The sequence below is a fragment of the Bombina bombina genome, chromosome 6 (genome assembly GCF_027579735.1).
Source record: "Bombina bombina isolate aBomBom1 chromosome 6, aBomBom1.pri, whole genome shotgun sequence".
NCBI lineage: Eukaryota > Metazoa > Chordata > Amphibia > Anura > Bombinatoridae > Bombina > Bombina bombina.
The window spans coordinates 864253905-864272940 of record NC_069504.1 but is presented as its reverse complement, the minus strand read 5'-3'; the positions used below and the strand labels follow the sequence as shown (position 1 = coordinate 864272940).

Here is a 19036-nt window from a genome sequence, read left to right as displayed (position 1 = left end):
TAGTCATAACCTATCTTTATCTGAGTTTAGCTTTGTCAGCAAAAGGATGGTTCAAATAACAAAAACTTGAAAAAGAAAATGTTCTACAGCATTTTATTATTGCACTGTTGTGTTAAATACATGGGTAAAATCAGCTCTACGGCTACAATACATTACTGGGACCTAGCTGAACACACCTAGTGAGCCAATGATAGGAGGCATATGTGTAGAGCCACCAATCACCATCTAGCTCCAAGCAGTATATTACTGATTCTTAGCCTACCTACGTATGCTTTTTTATTTAGCAAAGGATACCAAGAGGAGTAAGTAAATTTGATATTAGAAGCCAATTGAAAAGTCTCTTAAATCTGCATGCTCTATCTAAACCATGAAAGTTTAATTTTTCCTTTAATGTCCATTTAATTGCCTCTCTCTGTCACTGTTCAAAATGAGGGGAATGGAAATAAAAACATGATTAGAAATATATCAGTGAATAATACGCCAAAAAATAAATAAATATATATATATTGGCTATTTGCACGTCAAAAAGAACATGCGTATTACAAGTTAAAAGTAAAATCACAAGAGCGCATTTTAGGCTTCTCAAGTTAGCAAGGTTGAAACCCTTGTGTAAATGGTTGTGCATTTATAAAAAGTTGCACTAAACACAACATAAATGCATTTAAATTTACAGTTGCACTCATATAAACACTAATATAAATTATTTGTATAAATATTTTTAAAAAGTTATAAGGGTTAAAAGATATTTCTTTCATGTAATTGGCAAAAGTCCATGAGCTAGTGACATATGGGATATACAATCCTACCAGGAGGGGCAAAGTTTCCCAAACCTCAAAATGCCTATAAATACACCCCTCACGACACCCACAATTCAATTTTACAAACTTTGCCTCCTATGGAGGTGGTGAAGTAAGTTTGTGCTAAGATTTCTACGTGGACATGCGCTTCTCAGCATTGTTGAAGCCCGATTCCTCTCAGAGTACAGCGAATGTCAGAGGGACGTGAAGGGAGTATCACCTATTGAATGCAATGATTTCCCTAACGGGGGTCTATTTCATAGGTTCTCTGTTATCGGTCGAAGAGAAGAGATTCATCTCCTACCTCCCTTTTCAGATCGACGATATACTCTCAATTTACCATTACCTCTACTAATAACTGTTTTAGTACTGGTTTGGCTATCTGCTATATGTGGATGGGTGTCTTTTGGTAAGTATGTTTTCATTACTTAAGACACTCTCAGTTATGGTTTGGCACTTTATGCATTTATATAAAGTTATAAATATATGTATTGTACTTATATTTGCCATGACTCAGGTTTATGTATTTCCTTCTGCAGACTATCAGTTTCATATTTGGGGAATGTAAACATTTTAAGAAATGTATTTCTTACCTGGGGTTTAGTCTTTTTTCAATTGACTACTTCTTGCAATTGTGGGTATTAGGCCCACGGGTATGTCAAATGCTAAACTTTATTGCGTCATTCTTGGCGCAAAAAAAATTTTGGCGCAAAAAAATACGTTTATGATGCAACTTCGTCATTTCCGGCGTCATACGTTACGCCGAGACCTTTCACACGGTTGCGTCATTAGTGACGCAAGTGTGTCATTTCCGGTAATTTTTGGCGCAAAAAAGAGTTTACGTTACGTTGTGCGTCATACTTGGCGCCAAACTTTTTCATTATTTCAATACCCCTTGTTCGTTTGCCTCTTGCTTTTTGCTATCAGAGGCCTATGCTATTGCATTTTTTCCCATTCCTGAAACTGTCATATAAGGAAATAGATCAGTTTGCTTTATATGTTGTTTTTTCTCTTACATTGTGCAAGATGTCCCAATCTGATCCTGTCTCAGAAGTTTCTGCTGGAACATTGCTGCCTGACATCGGTTCTACCAAAGCTAAGTGCATTTGTTGTAAAATTGTAGAAATTATTCCACCGAATGTCATTTGTAATAGTTGTCATGATAAACTTTTACATGCAGATAGTGTTTCCATCAGTAATAGTACATTGCCAGTTGCAGTTCCTTCAACTTCTAATGTGCATGATATACCTGTAAATTTTAAAGAATTTGTTTCTGATTCTATTATGAAGGCTTTGTCTGCATTTCCACCTTCTAATAAACGTAAAAGGTCTTTTAAAACTTCTCATTTAGCTGATGAATTTTCAAATGACCAACAACATAATAATTTATCCTCTTCTGATGAGGATCTATCTGAGACAGAAGATCCTTCCTCAGACATTGACACTGACAAATCTACTTATTTATTTAAAATAGAGTATATGCGTTCTTTATTAAAAGAAGTGTTAATTACTTTGGATGTTGAGGTAACCAGTCCTATTGACGTTCAGTCTAATAAACATTTAAATGCAGTTTTTAAACCTCCTGTGGTTTCTCCAGGGGGTTTTCCCATTCTATTTCCAGGCTATTTCTGATATGATTTCTAGGGAATGGAATAAGCCAGGTACTTCTTTTATTCCTTCTTCAAGGTTTAAAAAATTGTATCCTTTACCAGCAAAATCTATAGAGTTTTGGGAAAAAATCCCCAAAGTTGATGGGGCTATTTCTACTCTTGCTAAACGTACCACTATTCCTATGGAAGATAGCACTTCCTTTAAGGATCCTTTAGGTAGGAAGCTTGAATCTTATCTAAGAAATGCCTATTTATATTCAGGTCATCTTCTCAGACCTGCTATTTCTTTGGCTGATGTTGTGGCTGCATCAACTTTCTGGTTGGAAAATTTAGCGCAACATGAATTGGATTCTGACATATCTAGCATTATTTGCTTACTGCAATATGCTAATCATTTTATTTGTGATGCCATTTTTTATATTATCAAAATTGATGTTAGATCCATGTCTTTAGCTGTATTAGCTAGAAGAGCTTTGTGGCTTAAGTCTTGGAATGCTGATATGACATCTAAATCTAGATTACTATCTCTTTCTTTCCAAGGTAATAATTTATTTGGTTCTCAGTTGGATTCTATTATTTCAACTATCACTGGGGGAAAAGGAGTTTTTCTGCCTCAGGATAAAAAAACCTAAGGGTAAATCTAAGGCTTCTAACCGTTTTCGTTCCTTTCGTCAGAATAAGGAACAAAAACTCAATCCTCCCCCCCAAGGAATCTGCTTCCAATTGGAAGCCTTCCTCAAATTGGAATAAATCCAAGCCATTTAGGAAATCAAAGTCAGCCCCTAAGTCCGCATGAAGGTGCGGCCCTCATTCCAGCTCTGCTGGTAGGGGGCAGATTAAGGTTTTTCAAGGATTTTTGGATAAAATATGTCCAAAATCATTGGATTCAGAGCATTGTCTCTCAAGGGTATCGAATAGGATTCAGAGTAAGACCTCCTATGAGATTTTTTCTCTCACGCATCCCTGTAAATCCAGTAAAAGCTCAGGCTTTTCTGAAGTGTGTTTCAGACCTGGAGTCTTCAGGGGTAATCATGCCAGTTCCTCCTCAGGAACAGTGTTTGGGGTTTTATTCAAACCTATTCATTGTACCAAAGAGAGAAAATTTATTCAGACCAGTTCTGGATCAGAAAATTTTGAATCGTTATGTACCAACTTTCAAGATGGTGACTATAAGGACTATTCTGCCTTTTGTTCAGCGAGGACATTATATGTCTACAATAGACTAGAACACTATCAGTTTCTGAGATTCTCTTTTCTAGACAAGCATTACCAATTTGTTGCTCTTCCATTTGGCCTAGCAACAGCTCCAAGAATTTTTTCAAAGGTTCTGGGTGCCCTACTATCTGTAATCAGAGAACAGGGTATTGCGGTGATGCCTTATTTGGATGATATCTTGGTACTAGCTCAGTCTTTATGTACTGCAGAATCTCACACAAATCAACTAGTGTTGTTTCTTTGGAAACATGGTTGGAGGATCAATTTACCAAAAAGTTTCTTGATTCCTCAGACAAGGGTCACCTTTTTAGGCTTCCAGATAGATTCAGTGTCCATGACTCTGTCTCTAACAGACAAGAGACGTTTGAAATTGGTTGCAGCCTGCCGGCACCTTCAGTCTCAGTCATTCCCTTCAGTGGCTATGTGCATGGAAGTTTTAGGTCTCATGACTGCAGCATCGGACGCGATCCCCTTTGCTCGTTTTCACATGAGACCTCTACAGCTTTGTATGCTGAATCAATGGTGCAGGGATTATACAAAGATATCACAATTAATATCCTTGAATCCCAATGTATGACACTCTCTGACATGGTGGATAGATCACCATCGTTTGGTTCAAGGGGCTTCTTTTGTTCGGCCAACCTGGACTGTGATCTCAACAGATGCGAGTCTTTCAGGTTGGGGAGCTGATTGGGGATCTCTGACAGCACAAGGGGTTTGGAAATCTCAAGAGGCGAGATTATCAATAAATATTTTAGAACTCCATGCAATTTTCAGGGCTCTTAGGTTCTGGCTTCTGCTAAAGAGAGAACCGTTCATTTGTTTTCAGACAGACAATATCACAACTGTGGCTTATGTCAATCATCAGGGTGGGACTCACAGCCCCCAAGCTATGAAAGAAGTATTTCGAATACTTGCTTGGGCGGAATCCAGCTCCTGTCTAATCTCTGTGGTGCATATCCCAGGTGTAGACAATTGGAAGGCAGATTATCTCAGCCGCCAGACTTTACATCCAGGGGAGTGGTCTCTCCATCCAGATGTGTTTTCTCAGATTGTTCAGATGTGGGGTCTTCCAGAGATAGATCTCATGGCCTCTCATCTAAACAAGAAACTTCCCAGATACCTGTCCAGGTCCAGGGATGTTCAAGCGGAAGCAGTGGATGCGCTGACACTTCCTTGGTGTTATCAACCTGCTTACATCTTCCCGCCTCTAGTTCTCCTTCCAAGAGTGATCTCCAAAATCATCATGGAACAGTCTTTTGTGTTGCTGGTGGCTCCAGCATGGCCACACAGGTTTTGGTATGTGGATCTGGTTCGGATGTCCAGTTGCCCGCCTTGGCCACTTCCGTTATGGCCGGACCTACTATCTCAAGGTCCGTTTTTCCATCAGGATCTCAAATAATTAAATTTGAAGGTATGGAAATTGAACGCTTAGTTCTAAGTCATAGAGGTTTCTCTGACTCAGTGATTAATACTATGTTACAAGCTCGTAAATCTGTCTCTAGAAAGATTTATTATAGAGTTTGGAAGACTTACATTTCATGGTGTTCTTCTCATAAATTCTCCTGGCATTCTTTTAGAATTCCTAGAATTTTACAGTTTCTTCAGGATGGTTTGGATAAGGGTTTGTCTGCTAGTTCCTTGAAAGGACAAATCTCCGCTCTTTCTGTTTTATTTCACAGAAAGATTGCTATACTTCCTGATATACACTGTTTTGTACAGACTTTAATTCGTATTAAGCCTGTCATTAAGTCAATTTCTCCTCCTTGGAGTCTTAATTTGGTTCTGAAGGCTTTACAGGCTCCTCCATTTGAACCTATGCATTCTTTAGACATTAAACTACTTTCTTGTAAAGTGTTGTTTCTTTTGGCCATCTCTTCTGCTAGAAGAGTTTCTGAGTTATCTGCTCTTTCTTGTGAGTCTCCTTTTCTGATTTCTCATCAGGATAAGGCAGTTTTGCAGACTTCTTTTCAATTTTTACCTAAGGTTGTGAATTCTAACAACATTAGTAGAGAAATTGTTGTCCCTTCCTTATGTCCTAATCCTAAGAATTCTTTGGAGAGATCCTTACATTCTTTGGATGTGGTAAGAGCTTTGAAATATTATGTGGAAACTACTAAAGATTTCAGGAAGACTTCCAGTCTATTTGTTTTATTTTCTGGTCATAGGAAAGGTCAGAAGGCTTCTGCTATTTCTTTGGCTTCTTGGTTGAAACTTTTGATTCATCAAGCTTATTTGGAGTCGGGTCAGGCCCCGCCTCAGAGAATTACAGCTCATTCTACTAGATCGGTCTCCACTTCATGGGCTTTTAAGAATGAAGCTTCAGTTGATCAGATTTGCAAAGCGGCAACTTGGTGCTCTTTGCATACATTTACTAAATTCTACCGTTTTGATGTATTTGCTTCTTCGGAAGCAGTTTTTGGTAGAAAAGTTCTTCAGGCAGCTGTTTCAGTTTGATTCTTCTGCTTTTGATTTAAGTTTTTTTCTTTCAAATATGAAAATAAACTTATTTTTTTGGGTTGAGGATTAATTTTTTCAGCGGAATATGGCTGTTTTTATTTTTATTCCCTCCCTCTCTAGTGACTCTTGAGTGGAAGATCCACATCTTGGGTATTGATATCCCATATGTCACTAGCTCATGGACTCGTGCCAATTACATGAAAGAAAACATAATTTATGTAAGAACTTACCTGATAAATTAATTTCTTTCATATTGGCAAGAGTCCATGAGGCCCACCCCTTTTTATGGTGTTTATGATTTTTTGTATAAAGCACAATTATTTCCTTTGTTGATGCTTTTTACTCCTTTCTTTATCACCCCACTGCTTGGCTATTCGTTAAACTGAATTGTGGGTGTGGTGAGGGGTGTATTTATAGGCATTTTGAGGTTTGGGAAACTTTGCCCCTCCTGGTAGGATTGTATACCCCATACGTCACTAGCTCATGGACTCTTGCCAATATGAAAGAAATGAATTTATCAGGTAAGTTCTTACATAAATTATGTTATTTTTTATGACAAGGTGTTTGACTGCAAAGGGCTATAATGTATATACACATACAAGTCTAAATATATGTGTGAGCATATGTATTTATGTGTTTTGCTGAACTGTTCTTCATATACAGGATATTGTAAAAAAAAATTACTATATTTAAAGTGCTTTGGCTAACGCGCATCAGATTTAGTGAGAATGAAAACTTTTTATTTTCAACTTGTAATACACACGCTATCCAACACGTACAAAAAGATTACTTCTAGCAAAGTTTATACCTGAGCAAGAGCACTAAATAACGCTTGTAATCTAGGCTGCAGTGAGTATTCAGTGTTACTATATGCTGCTAAACCACTGCACCCCACCAGTTGACGTAAGGACGCTATCCACTCTAACAATTGGAATATTTGTAATGTTCATTGCTGTGCAAGATGTTTTCCCTATGTCGACAAGGACTTATAAGTTACGATGACTGTTTTTGGTACACAGTGTTTATTTTATACATTTTAAGTTTAAAAATGAGGGAAATATGTATATCTTTTCTGTCACTGACTCTGTGTTATACTGTGACAAATTTACAATTTTTCATCCAACCTCCAAAACCAGCACCTTGGCTCAATGACATAAAAATGCCCAATGATCATTGGGATTTTCCCACATATGAAAGACCACCACAGTCTGAAAAAGAGCTCATTTAGCAGCCCCTACCACTGTAGTCAGCTTCCTGAACTATCTCTCCATAGTGAACTTCACTTACACTGCCTAGGGTTGCCACCTCAGCCAGGTTCCTGGACAGTTATGAACTACACATGTTACAGGGTGAGCAGAGGGGAACACGAGTTGTGCCTCTGGGCAGCACATGAATAGTGCTAATGTACAGTACCATGTTCCTTCCTGCACACCCCGTAGCATGGATAACTCATACATGTCCAGGAAAACATGGCAGAGGTGGCAACACTAACTTGCACAATGGAAACAGCTCTAAAACTTGAAGGAAATATTCAGCATCAAGAAAACATTTGTTACTAGTTCATCTTGGCAGGCTGATGACACAATGATACTGGAACTGCATTTTGGACAGGGGCGTATTTAGGTTTTGTGCTGCCCTAGGCACTCATTTAAGTCATTAGTAATTGGTTGATTTAGCCACCCGGCCCTGAGTTCAGTAGAGTGGCCCTAGGGACTCAAAATTCTGCTGCCCCTTAAAAATCTGCTGCCCTAGGCACCGGCCTTGTTGGCCTATGCCTTAATATGAATTTTTGGACGGAATAACCTTAGGATTAGAGGTATTCCTGAAGACGTCTCACAAGATCAACTAAAATCCTATGTCAAGGATTTATTTCACTTCCTAACACCTAGTTCATCATCACTTCAAAATGATGATACTGAGCGGATTCATAGGGCACTCAGACCCCCCTCTAAACCACCATCCCCACCAAGAGATGTGATCATGCGGTTTCTATGGTATACCACAAAAGAAGAGCTGTAGCAAGCTGCGAGGTCAAGAAGAACCATCACATTCAAAGGACATAATTTACAAATATTTCAAGATCTCTGTCCACAAACCATTCAGAGACGGAAGGAGATCAGATTCCTCACTAAAGCCTTGCAAGATAATAATATCAGATATCGTTGGGGATTCCCATTCAGCTTAACCATCAACCATAATGGCTCCCAGATCATTTACAAGACTTTCCAAGATCTAGACAACTTGACAAAGAAGTTAAATATCACCATTGTCCCACCTGGAGAAGATGTCCTGGAGATTACATCATCCCGAAAGGAAAAGAATCGAGATGTCCCTAAGGAGCAGCGTCCACAATGGAACAAGTCTCAATCTAAAAGAAGGAAAACAGAGACACCTCCCTCGGACCTTCCTTGACTCCAGTGCTGCCGCTACCTGCTATATCCTGTAGCTTTGAACTGAATATTTTGCCCTCAGGTTTGTGTCGACCTGGGGTGGCTCATGGACTGTTAGCGGTCTTTCCGCAGCGACATCACTGGACTTGGGTACTGGGTAAGAACCAAGTTGTAAAACACAGCTTAATAGTTTGTTATTGGGTGTGTAATTTTGCAAATCCGTTTTTTTTTTTTTTTTTTTCTCTCTTTCAAGTTATTTCAAGTTACTAGATGTTAAAATTTAGATAAAGAGCAAGAAGACACTATATGTCTTTCAGACGCATATCATTCCTCTATTATAGGCCTCCACCTAGATACTTCATAAATCATACATATCGCTAACAAGAGCACTATGCAACACCGCTTATCCCCATATTAAGGTGTATAGTTTTAAAAATACACTATATGTTGGAACAGTTTCTCCACACTGTTTAATTTACTATGTTATTGTTGTATTTAATATGCTTATGATGTCTCATGCCTCTCTCTTAATGTTGCCTTTCACAAATAAGAATTACAAACTCAATCTGTCTCAATTATTTATAATAGTGTATGTCAGAGTGTACCAATGCCGACAAACATAACTACTGTTAAAGTTCTTTCACATAATGTCAAGGGGTTTAATAGTCCACAGAAATGAACTATGGCATTCAGGGATTATAAAAGACTTAAATGTGATGTTGTTATGCTTCAAGAGACCCATTTTAAGAGGGGACTTGAACCCCGCTCATCTTTTAAGAAATTTGGCCCAGTCTATTTCTCTTCAAATGACTCTAAGCACAATGATAATGTATAATGATTAATAAAAAAATCCCCTTTAAAGTTAACTCCACTATTAAAGATAAGGAAGATACCTAATTGTCTCTGGGACCCTATACCACAAACCTATAACTCTAGTTAATATATACGCACCTAGTTTAGATTCTCCTAAATTCTTTCACCAAATCTGTAATAAAATATTAGAATCCGCTAAAAACAGTCTGTTGGTGGGCGGGGACTTTAATGTTGCGCTAGACCCTACCATTGATTGCTCGTCAGGAAGGTCATCGGTTACTAACAAAACTCTAAACTTAATAAAGTCCCAACTATCGAATCTTGCAATACATGATATCTGGCGAATCCACCATCCAGATTTGAAAGATTACACCTTCTACTCATACCCTCACCAAAATTATTCTAGAATAGATTATATGTTAACTGATTGTCACTAGTCTCTCACAAGCCCCATAACCCCATAGCCCAATAACATGGTCGGATCATGCTATGATTAGCTGTACATTTAATTTTTCCACTTACACAGCTCATTCGAGATCATGGAGACTAGATGAATCCCTCTTGAAAGATCCCCTAATACGAGTCCAATTAACTAAGTCTATTGAGGACTATTTTGAACTAAACAATATCCCTAACACTTGCCCACAGCATCTCTGGAATGCCCACAAATGTGTTCTCAGAGGAGAACTGATAGCGTTAAAAGCAGCTAAAATTAAACAAAAACAGCATTATTTAACCTCGTTACTAGCTGACATGAATAAACGTCAAGAAATACACAAAGTTTTCCCTAAAGATCGCTCCCTCCTTGAGAGCTTAGAGCATAAAAGGTCACAACTTAAGCTTCTTCTGGGGACAGAGGCCAAACGCAATGCACTATTCCTTAAAAAAACTTTCTACAAAGGTGCTAATAAACAGGGTAGGCTACTAGCTAGACAACTCAGGAAAAAAAACAAAAGATATAGCTGATAGTTTCAGACGGTACTATGAATCATTATATAATTTGAACAAAGTTAATCCCCCACAGACAAACATAGCTATATAAGATTATCTGAACCAAATACATGTTCCTAGAATTACTGAAGAACAGGGAGATGACTTAGATGCGCCTATCTCAGCCGAGGAAATTAAACTAGCAATTAAATCCCTAAAAAAGGGGAAGTCACCAGGTCCAGGTGGCTTTGGTAACGATTACTATACCACCTTTAAAGACCTCCTAACACCACCTCTTCTAACATATTTCCAAGTATAGATGAAAACAAAAAAATTCCCCCCTTAGCCCTGCAAGCCAACATAACTTTGATCCCAAAACCAAACAAAACTAATACATCAATACCAAATTATAGACCGATCTCCCTGTTCAATACGGTCATAAAGATTTATGCTAAAATTATAGCTAACAGACTTAATCTAATTCTACCTAAGATCATTCACCAAGATCAGGTCGGGTTTGTCCCCTACCGCGAGGCCAGGGACAATACAGTACGCAATTTACATCTGATGTGGCATGCCAAATCTAAAAACATCCCTTCACTCTGGCTCTCTACTGATGCCGAAAAGGCCTTCGACAGAGTCGGATGGCCTTTTCTCGAAGCATCATTACGGGCTTTTGGGCTCAGTGATAAAATACTACACAGAATTTTTGCACTTTATAATAAACCCAGTGCAAGAGTAATCCTTAACCGAGACTTATTGGATCCGTTTTGGATTACAAATGGCACAAGACAGGGGTGCCCTCTTTCCCCTCTGCTATTCACCTGTCTTATCGAAACCCTGGCAGTTAAAATTAGATCTAACCAGGATTTTCGAGGCTTGGTAATAGGGGGGAAGAGTACAAGATGTCCCTATTTGCCAATGACATCCTTTTTTCCTTGGTAGATCCAGTTAAAACAATCCTGCCCCTTATGAAAGAGTTTGAGATCTTTCATAAATTGTCTAACTTTAAAATCAACCAAACTAAATCCGAAATGCTAGGAGTGGCTATTGATCATCAATTGGAGACATTAATATCCAAAATATGTCCATTTAAATGGAATAGAGAATCTTTGAGATACTTGGGAATACAGCTAGCGGATAATTTTGAAGCATTATTTAAATTAAATTACTCCACAATTAAGAATACTCTAATGAGGGACCTCTCATCCTGGACTAGGAAACATTTGTCCTGGCTAGGCAGGATTAGTACTATAAAAATGAATACATTCCCGTGACTGCTATACATTATGCAGACCCTCCCTATTCAACTTCCCAATAATTACACCACACAGTTGTAGCAGCTGTTTGGTTAATTCATTTGGAATAGACGCCCCCCTAGGATAAATAAACTTACAATGTCGCATCCCACATCACAGGGAGGCCTAGGTGTGCCAGATATTGATTCATATAGGAGGTCCATATTTCTTCAGAGAATTCTCGATTGGAGAATACATAGGGACCATAAAAGATGGATTGTGTTAGAGGAAAATCTAAACCTTAACATTAATTTACCTTCTATCTGTTGGCACCCAGAATTACATATACTAAGTAGACAGATTGAAAATCCAATTACAAGAGAAACACTAAAATTATGGGACACTTCTAATAGGACAAACCCATACCTTTCCTCCTGCCCAGGTCCGCTAACTTCACTTCTCCACAATAGTGAATTCTCACTACTATCATTAACTAAAAATGTAGAAACACACAACGTAAATACAGAGGTTTCAGTTATGCAAATCACTAATAATGATCAGCTGTGCACACAAGAGCAACTGGTTAATATGGGTTTTGGTTGGGCCACTAGCTGGTTCTCCTTTAGGAGAGTGCACCATTATATCACAACCCACCAACATTATGCAAATATGGCACGATCACTAACGAATATTGAGAAATTATACGCTTCCACACCTCCAATTAAGCATAGTCTCCCACATATCTATAATATCATTACTCAATTGCCTCCAGGCAACTTACTACGTTCCATTGAAAGGTGGGAGAGAGAATTGGGGGTAATTATTACCCCTCAGACTGCAACCAACATTTTTCACAACACTAAATCCGCCTCTACATCCGCATCCATTAAGGAAATAAATTACAAAATATTACATGGTTGGTACTTGACCCCTAAGAAGTTACATACATTGTTCCCAAAGACTAATAATTGTTGTTGGCGATGTGGACATGTTGGAAGCAATATGAGCCATATGTAGTGGTGGTGCTCACAGATTAACACATTGTGGCGCTGCATAATTAGTGAGATAGAGAGCATCTTTCAAACTCTTCTACCCCTGGACCCCCTAGTCTGGTTGTTAAATAAATCAATAAAACTTCCCCAGGCCCATTTTAGACCCCTATTAAAAATGATGGTAAACAGCACAAAAGTTTTGATAGCTCAAAACTGGAGATCAACTGAAGTTTTTTCTATAAAACTTTGGCGCAGTAAGGTTACGGATATGATCGAACTAGAGGAGTATGGTTCATACCTGTCTGGCAATAGGGAACGATTTATTGAAGCGCAACATACGTGGGAACAATATATTAAAAATAGAACGCTCTAATCCCTCCTTGACTGAGGATACGTACACTATTGATCACAGCTCACGTTGGTTTAATTTATGCATGAGTATTGTTAATGAACAATTGTTAAGGCAAATAAACGAAGACATTGTTATGGGCATCGAGACTCTAGGGTTATTGTTAAGATTAGTTTTTTAAAAGTTAAAATGAGAATCCGTGATGCATGTTCTCTCTTCTCCTGTTTTATACTTGATTACTTTTAAGCACAAATGTGTATTCACTTGTCTGTTTTCTTTTGTAACATTTTCTTGACGAATGTCATTTGTCATCATTATATAACTGCACATTTGTATGTATTATGGATTCTTAATAAAAAGATTTTGAAAAAATAAATAAAAGGGTATCTTGCACCTTTAGGTGGCAGGTGATTTCCTAATAAATTGCAATCACTTTTATACTAGTTGCCTTTAATTGTGCTCTGGGATTTAAAAAGGACCCTAGTACCCCAATGGGGCAAGTAACCCATCTTTTGAAATAGCAATACAAAAGTTTCCACAGCATCAAATGTCATCATAAATGTCTTTTATTGAAGCATAACAACAGCACAGGTATGCGACATTTTGGGATAACAGTCCCTTAATCATGCATACAGAGCTATACACCTGTGTCTTATTTAAAAGGTATGACCAGCCAATCAAACACCTTTAAGATTTTTAACACTTTTATGTATCGATGCTAGCTAACATTCAATATACTGCCATTTATTGTTTATAAAAAAATTACACATATTTAAAAAGACACTAAAAGTGCTAAGTGAATTCGTAGAGGAAATTAATCATGAGGTTAATGGCCTTGAGTTCACATTGGCCTCTAGTGAGGAGAATATTTTATTTTTGGATACTGTAGTATATAAGGGTCAAATTTGAAAATTTATATACACCGTAAGGAAACGGACCACAATACCCTTCTTAGATATGACAGTTTTCATAACAAAAGATTGAAGGACTTCCTTCCAAGGAGCCAATTAATCAGGGTTGATAGAATAGTCAGTAAGGAAGATATGAAAGAAAAAAGATTAACAGAAATGGGGGAGAAGTTCCTGGAAAGAGGATATGCTAAGGGGTTAATTGATAAGGAAACACACAATATATGTCATAAAAGGGATAATACAAATATGGCCAAACAGGCAAATAACGAAAAAATAATCTTTGTATCCCAATATAATGACGATAGCGAGAAAATAGCTTGCATTATCAGGAATCTTTGACATATAATTCAGGATTGTAATAAAGAGATAAAAAATCTACAAAATAAACCTATCATGGCACACAGTAGAGTAAAAAATCTCAATTATATTTGGGTACAATCAGACTTAGGGCCCAAATATGGTAAGAGAGAGAGATACATCACTGAGAAAAATATAGGCTGATATCCTTGTTTAGGATGTGGTAATTGCCATTCAGTAATAAAAAGGTCAATAATTTGTTCACCCTAGGAGTGGCCAGAAATTTAAATTAAAATCATACTTTACTTGTGAATCCACATTTGTGGTTTATATAATAAAGTGCGCATGTCTAAAATTTATATTGGGGAAACTACCCAAAAGTTGAGAGATAGATTAAATCAACACAAATCCAATATTAGAAAGAAGGATGAAAAAGCTCCTGTAGCCAGTCATTTTGTAGAGTCTGGTCATCAAATGAATCAACTTAGATGGCAAATTATAGATCAGATTGCTATACCTAGAGGAGGAGGAAGTAGAGAACGTCTTCAAAAACAGAGAGGCGTTTTGGATTCCTAAATTGTATACCATGTACCCCAAAGGATTATATAGGGAATTCGATTTATTTCCTAAGATATGGTGAGTCCATGGAATCATCAATTACTAGTGGGAATATCAATCCTGGCCAGCAGGAGGAGGCAAAGAGCACTACAGCAAAGCTGCTATATATGTCACCTTCCTTACCCATAACCTCCAGTCATTCAGGTGAAGTTTTGGTGTCTACTTTAAAATAAAAAAATCTTGATTGTAGATCAGAGTAGGTTTGCTCTGATCTTTCTGAAGGGTCTAGCCTTAGCTCATGTCAGTCTCTTTAGTAGGGCAGTGGTGACTTTTAAGCAATTGGGAACTTGTGGGGCATAATCCTCACTGCGTTTTCCCAAAACATTTTGCTGCCCTAGTTTAGATAGCCTGAGTAAGTTTACTCAGTCTTTCTGTATTTCCACAGGTCCATGTGAGGGATGGCATCCTCTCAAACCAGGTGAGCTGTCCTGCTACCGGACAGATGAATATTAGGGTAAGTGCCAATTTTATTTTTCTATGTAGCAGGGAAAAATTTGGCACTTATTCAGCTGAAACGCTGCAGGGGGACTTTTTTTATTATTCCTATCAGGGTGCAGGTTTTTATGGCAGTTTTTGAATGCACTGTTAGTGTGAGGAGTTATTTATTTTATTGATGGCTCAGTAAGGATCCGTTTTTAGTAACGGATTATGTACTTTTTGGGGGGGGGGGGTTATTGTTTGTTTTAAAGCCTTTTTTCAAGAAAGTTGTTTTTTAAAAAAAAAAAAAAAAGAAAAAAAAAAGGCTTTTTTGTTTGCTGTAGGACCGCTCATTTTAGGGAGGGTCTGATTCTTTGATGTCAGAGTTTTTTTGGTGCTTTTTTTAACTTCCTGTAAGAGTGAGGTGCGCATATTTCAGATGGCTCTGCTGTTTAGAAGGCTTCTTGCTGTTTTTGCTTCTCTGGAAATCCGTATTGTAAACAGGATCCTTTTTTTCCTCAGTTTGCTGCGGGTTGCAGGACAGGTAGGGCACCTCAGTAACTCTGCTGAGGTATAGAGTGTTACCTGGGGTATGTTTTCTTGATTTGGTAAATTTAAAGGGAACATTTATTTAAGAAGGTTTTTTTTTTGGTTCTGTATTATATCCTTTGTCAAAAGATACATTTTTTTTTTAAAAAAAAAAGTTAGATTTTTTATTTGCTTCTTTTTTTGTATTATTATTATAACAGGAGGCTGTGCAGGATGTTACCTGTAGCTTATGTTTTGATGCCCAGGTGGAACCCTCAGTACCTTTTTGTTCTTAATGAAAGAACTTTGAAAGAACTTTAGCTTATAAAAATAGATTCTTTGATTCTGAGCCATCATTAGCTAAGGTGCATGCTGTTCAGGAGCCTGCTGTTTCAGATGAGCCGCAGCTTTTTCCTCAAGCATCCAAATCCTATTCATCTGCACATGCAGTGCCCTGCGTTTCCTCTCATGCTCCGTCTGGAGTTACTTTGCAAGATATTGCTGCCCAGGTATCTTCTGCGGTATCTAAGGCGCTGTCTGCTTTTCCCATGCTTCAGGGAAAACGCAAAAGGAATTTTAAAGAAACAGTAAGTAAGGTTTCTGATCCTGAGGTGGCTAATCAAAGTCTTTCCTCTCAGAAGTCTGATTTTTGTGCATCTGAGGGTGAAATTTCGGATTCAGGCAGTATAATTCATTCTATTGATGCTGAAGTTGTGTCCTTCAGATTTAAGCTGGAACACCTCCGCTTGTTACTTAAGGAGGTTTTGGCTACCTTGGATGACTCCGATACTACTATCGTTGTTAACCCTAAGAAGTCTAGTAAGCTGAACAAGTATTTTGATGTTCCCTCTGCGGTGGAGGTTTTTCCGGTTCCAGACCGTGCTTCTGAGATTATTGCACGGGAGTGGGAGAGACCTGGTATTCCTTTTTCTCCATCTTCTATTATTAAAGAAAATGTATGTTCATCAAGGTCTTCAATGGCAGTCTGCGGAGTGTATTGCTACTGTTATCAGCGCTGCAGCTTACTGGTTTGATGCTTTGTCTGATTCTATTCAGACAGATACTCCTCTTGAGAAGATCCAGGACAGGATTGAGGCTCTTAAGGTTAGCCAATTTCTTTATTTCGGATGCTTCCTTACCAGTCATTAAACTTGGAGCAAAAATGTCTGGTTTTGCGGTTTTAGCTCGTAGAGTCCTTTGGTTAAAATCCTGGTCTGCGGATGTTTCTTTTCTTCTAAATCTAAGTTATTAGCTATTCCCTACAAGGGTAAGACCTTGTTTCGGCCTGGTTTGGCTAAAACTTTTTCAGATATCACAGGAGGAAATGGATCTTTTCTTCCTCAGGATAAGAATAATAAGCAGAAAGGACGTCGGAGTAATTTTTATTCCTTTCATAACTTTAGAGGTAAACCCTCTGCTTCCTCTTCCAAGCAGGAAACTATCCAAGTCTTTCTGGAAGTCTGGTCAGTCTTGGAACAAGGGGAAACAGTCTAAGAAGCCTGCGGCTGACTCCAAGTCAGCATGAAGGGTCGGCCCTCGATCCAGGAATGGATCTAGTAGGGGGCAGACTTTGTCAATTTGCTCAGGCTTGGATACGAGATGTCCCAGACCTGTGGGCCGTGGAAATTGTATCTCAGGGGTACAAGATAGAATTCAAGACTTTTCCTCCCAGAGGTAGGTTTCTTCTCTCAAGATTATCTGTAGACCAGATAAAGAGAGAGGCGTTCTTAAATTGTATCAAGAAACTTTTTGCCCTGGGAATTATAGTTCCAGTTCCTCCGCAGGAACAGGGTCTGGGATTTTATTCAAATCTGTTTGTGGTTTCCAAGAAAGAGGGGTCTTTCAAACCTATTTTAGACCTAAAGTTTCTCAGAGTACCCTCCTTCAAGATGGAGACTATACATTCCATTCTTCCTTTGATTCAAGAGGGTCAGTTTATGACAACCATAGACTTAAAGGATGCATACCTTCATGTTCCCATTCACCCGTATCATCACAAGTTTCTAAGGTTTGCTATCATTTCCAGTTTGTATCTCTTCCTTTCGGCCTTGCTACAGCTCCCAGAATTTTCTCAAAGGTCCTGGGGGCTCTTTTGGCAGTGATCCGGTCTTGGGGCATTGCTGTTGCTCCTTATCTGGACGACATTCTGGTTCAGTCGCCTTCTTTTCAACAATCAAACTCTCATACAGAGATCTTGTTGTCTTTTCTTCGCTCCCACAGTTGGAAGGTAAATTTGGGAAAGAGTTCTCTGATTCCAGCCACAAGAGTAGTGTTTTTAGGGACCATAATAGACTCCCTACTAATGAAGATATTTCTGACAGAGGTCAGAAAAACAAAGATCTCGACTCTTGTCTTGTTCTTCAGTCCTCTCCTCTGGCCGTCAGTGGCTCTATGTATGGAGGTAATTTGTCTAATGGTAGATTCCATGAACATCATTCCGTTTGCTCGGTTCCATCTCAGACCTTTGCAGTTATGCATGTTAAGGCAATGGAACGGGGACTATGCAGATCTGTCTCTGCAAATAGTTCTGGATCAGGCAACAAGGGACTCTCTTCTGTGATGGTTGTCTCAGGATCACCTCTCCCAGGGAACTTTCTTTTGCAGACCTTCCTGGGTGATCATGACCACGGATGCCAGCCTTCTAGGTTGGGGAGCAATTTGGGGGTCATTGAAGACTCAGGGTCTTTAGACTCAGGAGAAATCAGTTCCCTCTATAAACATTCTAGAACTGAGAGCGATTTTCAATGCTCTACTGGCCTGGCCTCAGCTAGCCTTAGCACGGTTTATCAGGTTCCAGTCAGACAACTTAACTTTGATGGCGTACATCAACCACCAGGAGGGAACTCGGAGTTCCTTGGCCATGTCAGAGGTGGCCCGGTTAATCCAGTGGGGGGAGTCTCACAACTTGTCTTTCTGTGATCCACATCCCAGGAGGCGGATTTTCTGACCTTTCATCCGGGGGAGTGGGAACTCCATCCGGAAGTATTTTCCAGTTTAATTCTCAATTGGGGTAGCCAGAACTGGATCTCATGGCTTCTCAGAATAATGCTAAGCTTCTGAGGTACGGCTCGAGGTCAAGGGATCCACAGACTTTCTTGATAGATGCTCTGGTGGTTCCTTGGAATTTCAGTCTAGCATACATATTTCCTCCTTTCTCTCTCCTGCCAAGAGTCATTGCTTGGATCAAGCAGGAGAGGGTGTTGGTGATTCTCATAGCGCCGGCGTGGCCTCGCAGTATCTGGTATGCAGATCTAGTGGAAATGTTATCTCTATAATGTTTTTATAAATAATAGATGGCAGTATATTGAATGTTAGCTAGCATCAATACATGAAAGTGTTAAAGATCTTAAAGGTGTTTAATTGAATGGTCATACCTTTAAATAAGACACAGGTGTATAGCTCTGTATGCATGATTAAGGGACTATGATCCTGAAACATTGCATACTTGTTCTGTTGTTATGCTTCTATAAA

The 19036-nt window shown here is 38.7% G+C and overlaps 1 protein-coding gene across 1 annotated transcript in view; it reads right to left on the bottom strand.

The window, feature by feature from the left end:
• Positions 1 to 19036, bottom strand: part of CHRNE (cholinergic receptor nicotinic epsilon subunit) — a 194087-nt gene that overhangs the window by 105145 nt on the left and 69906 nt on the right. The gene's annotated exons all lie outside the window — the stretch shown is intronic.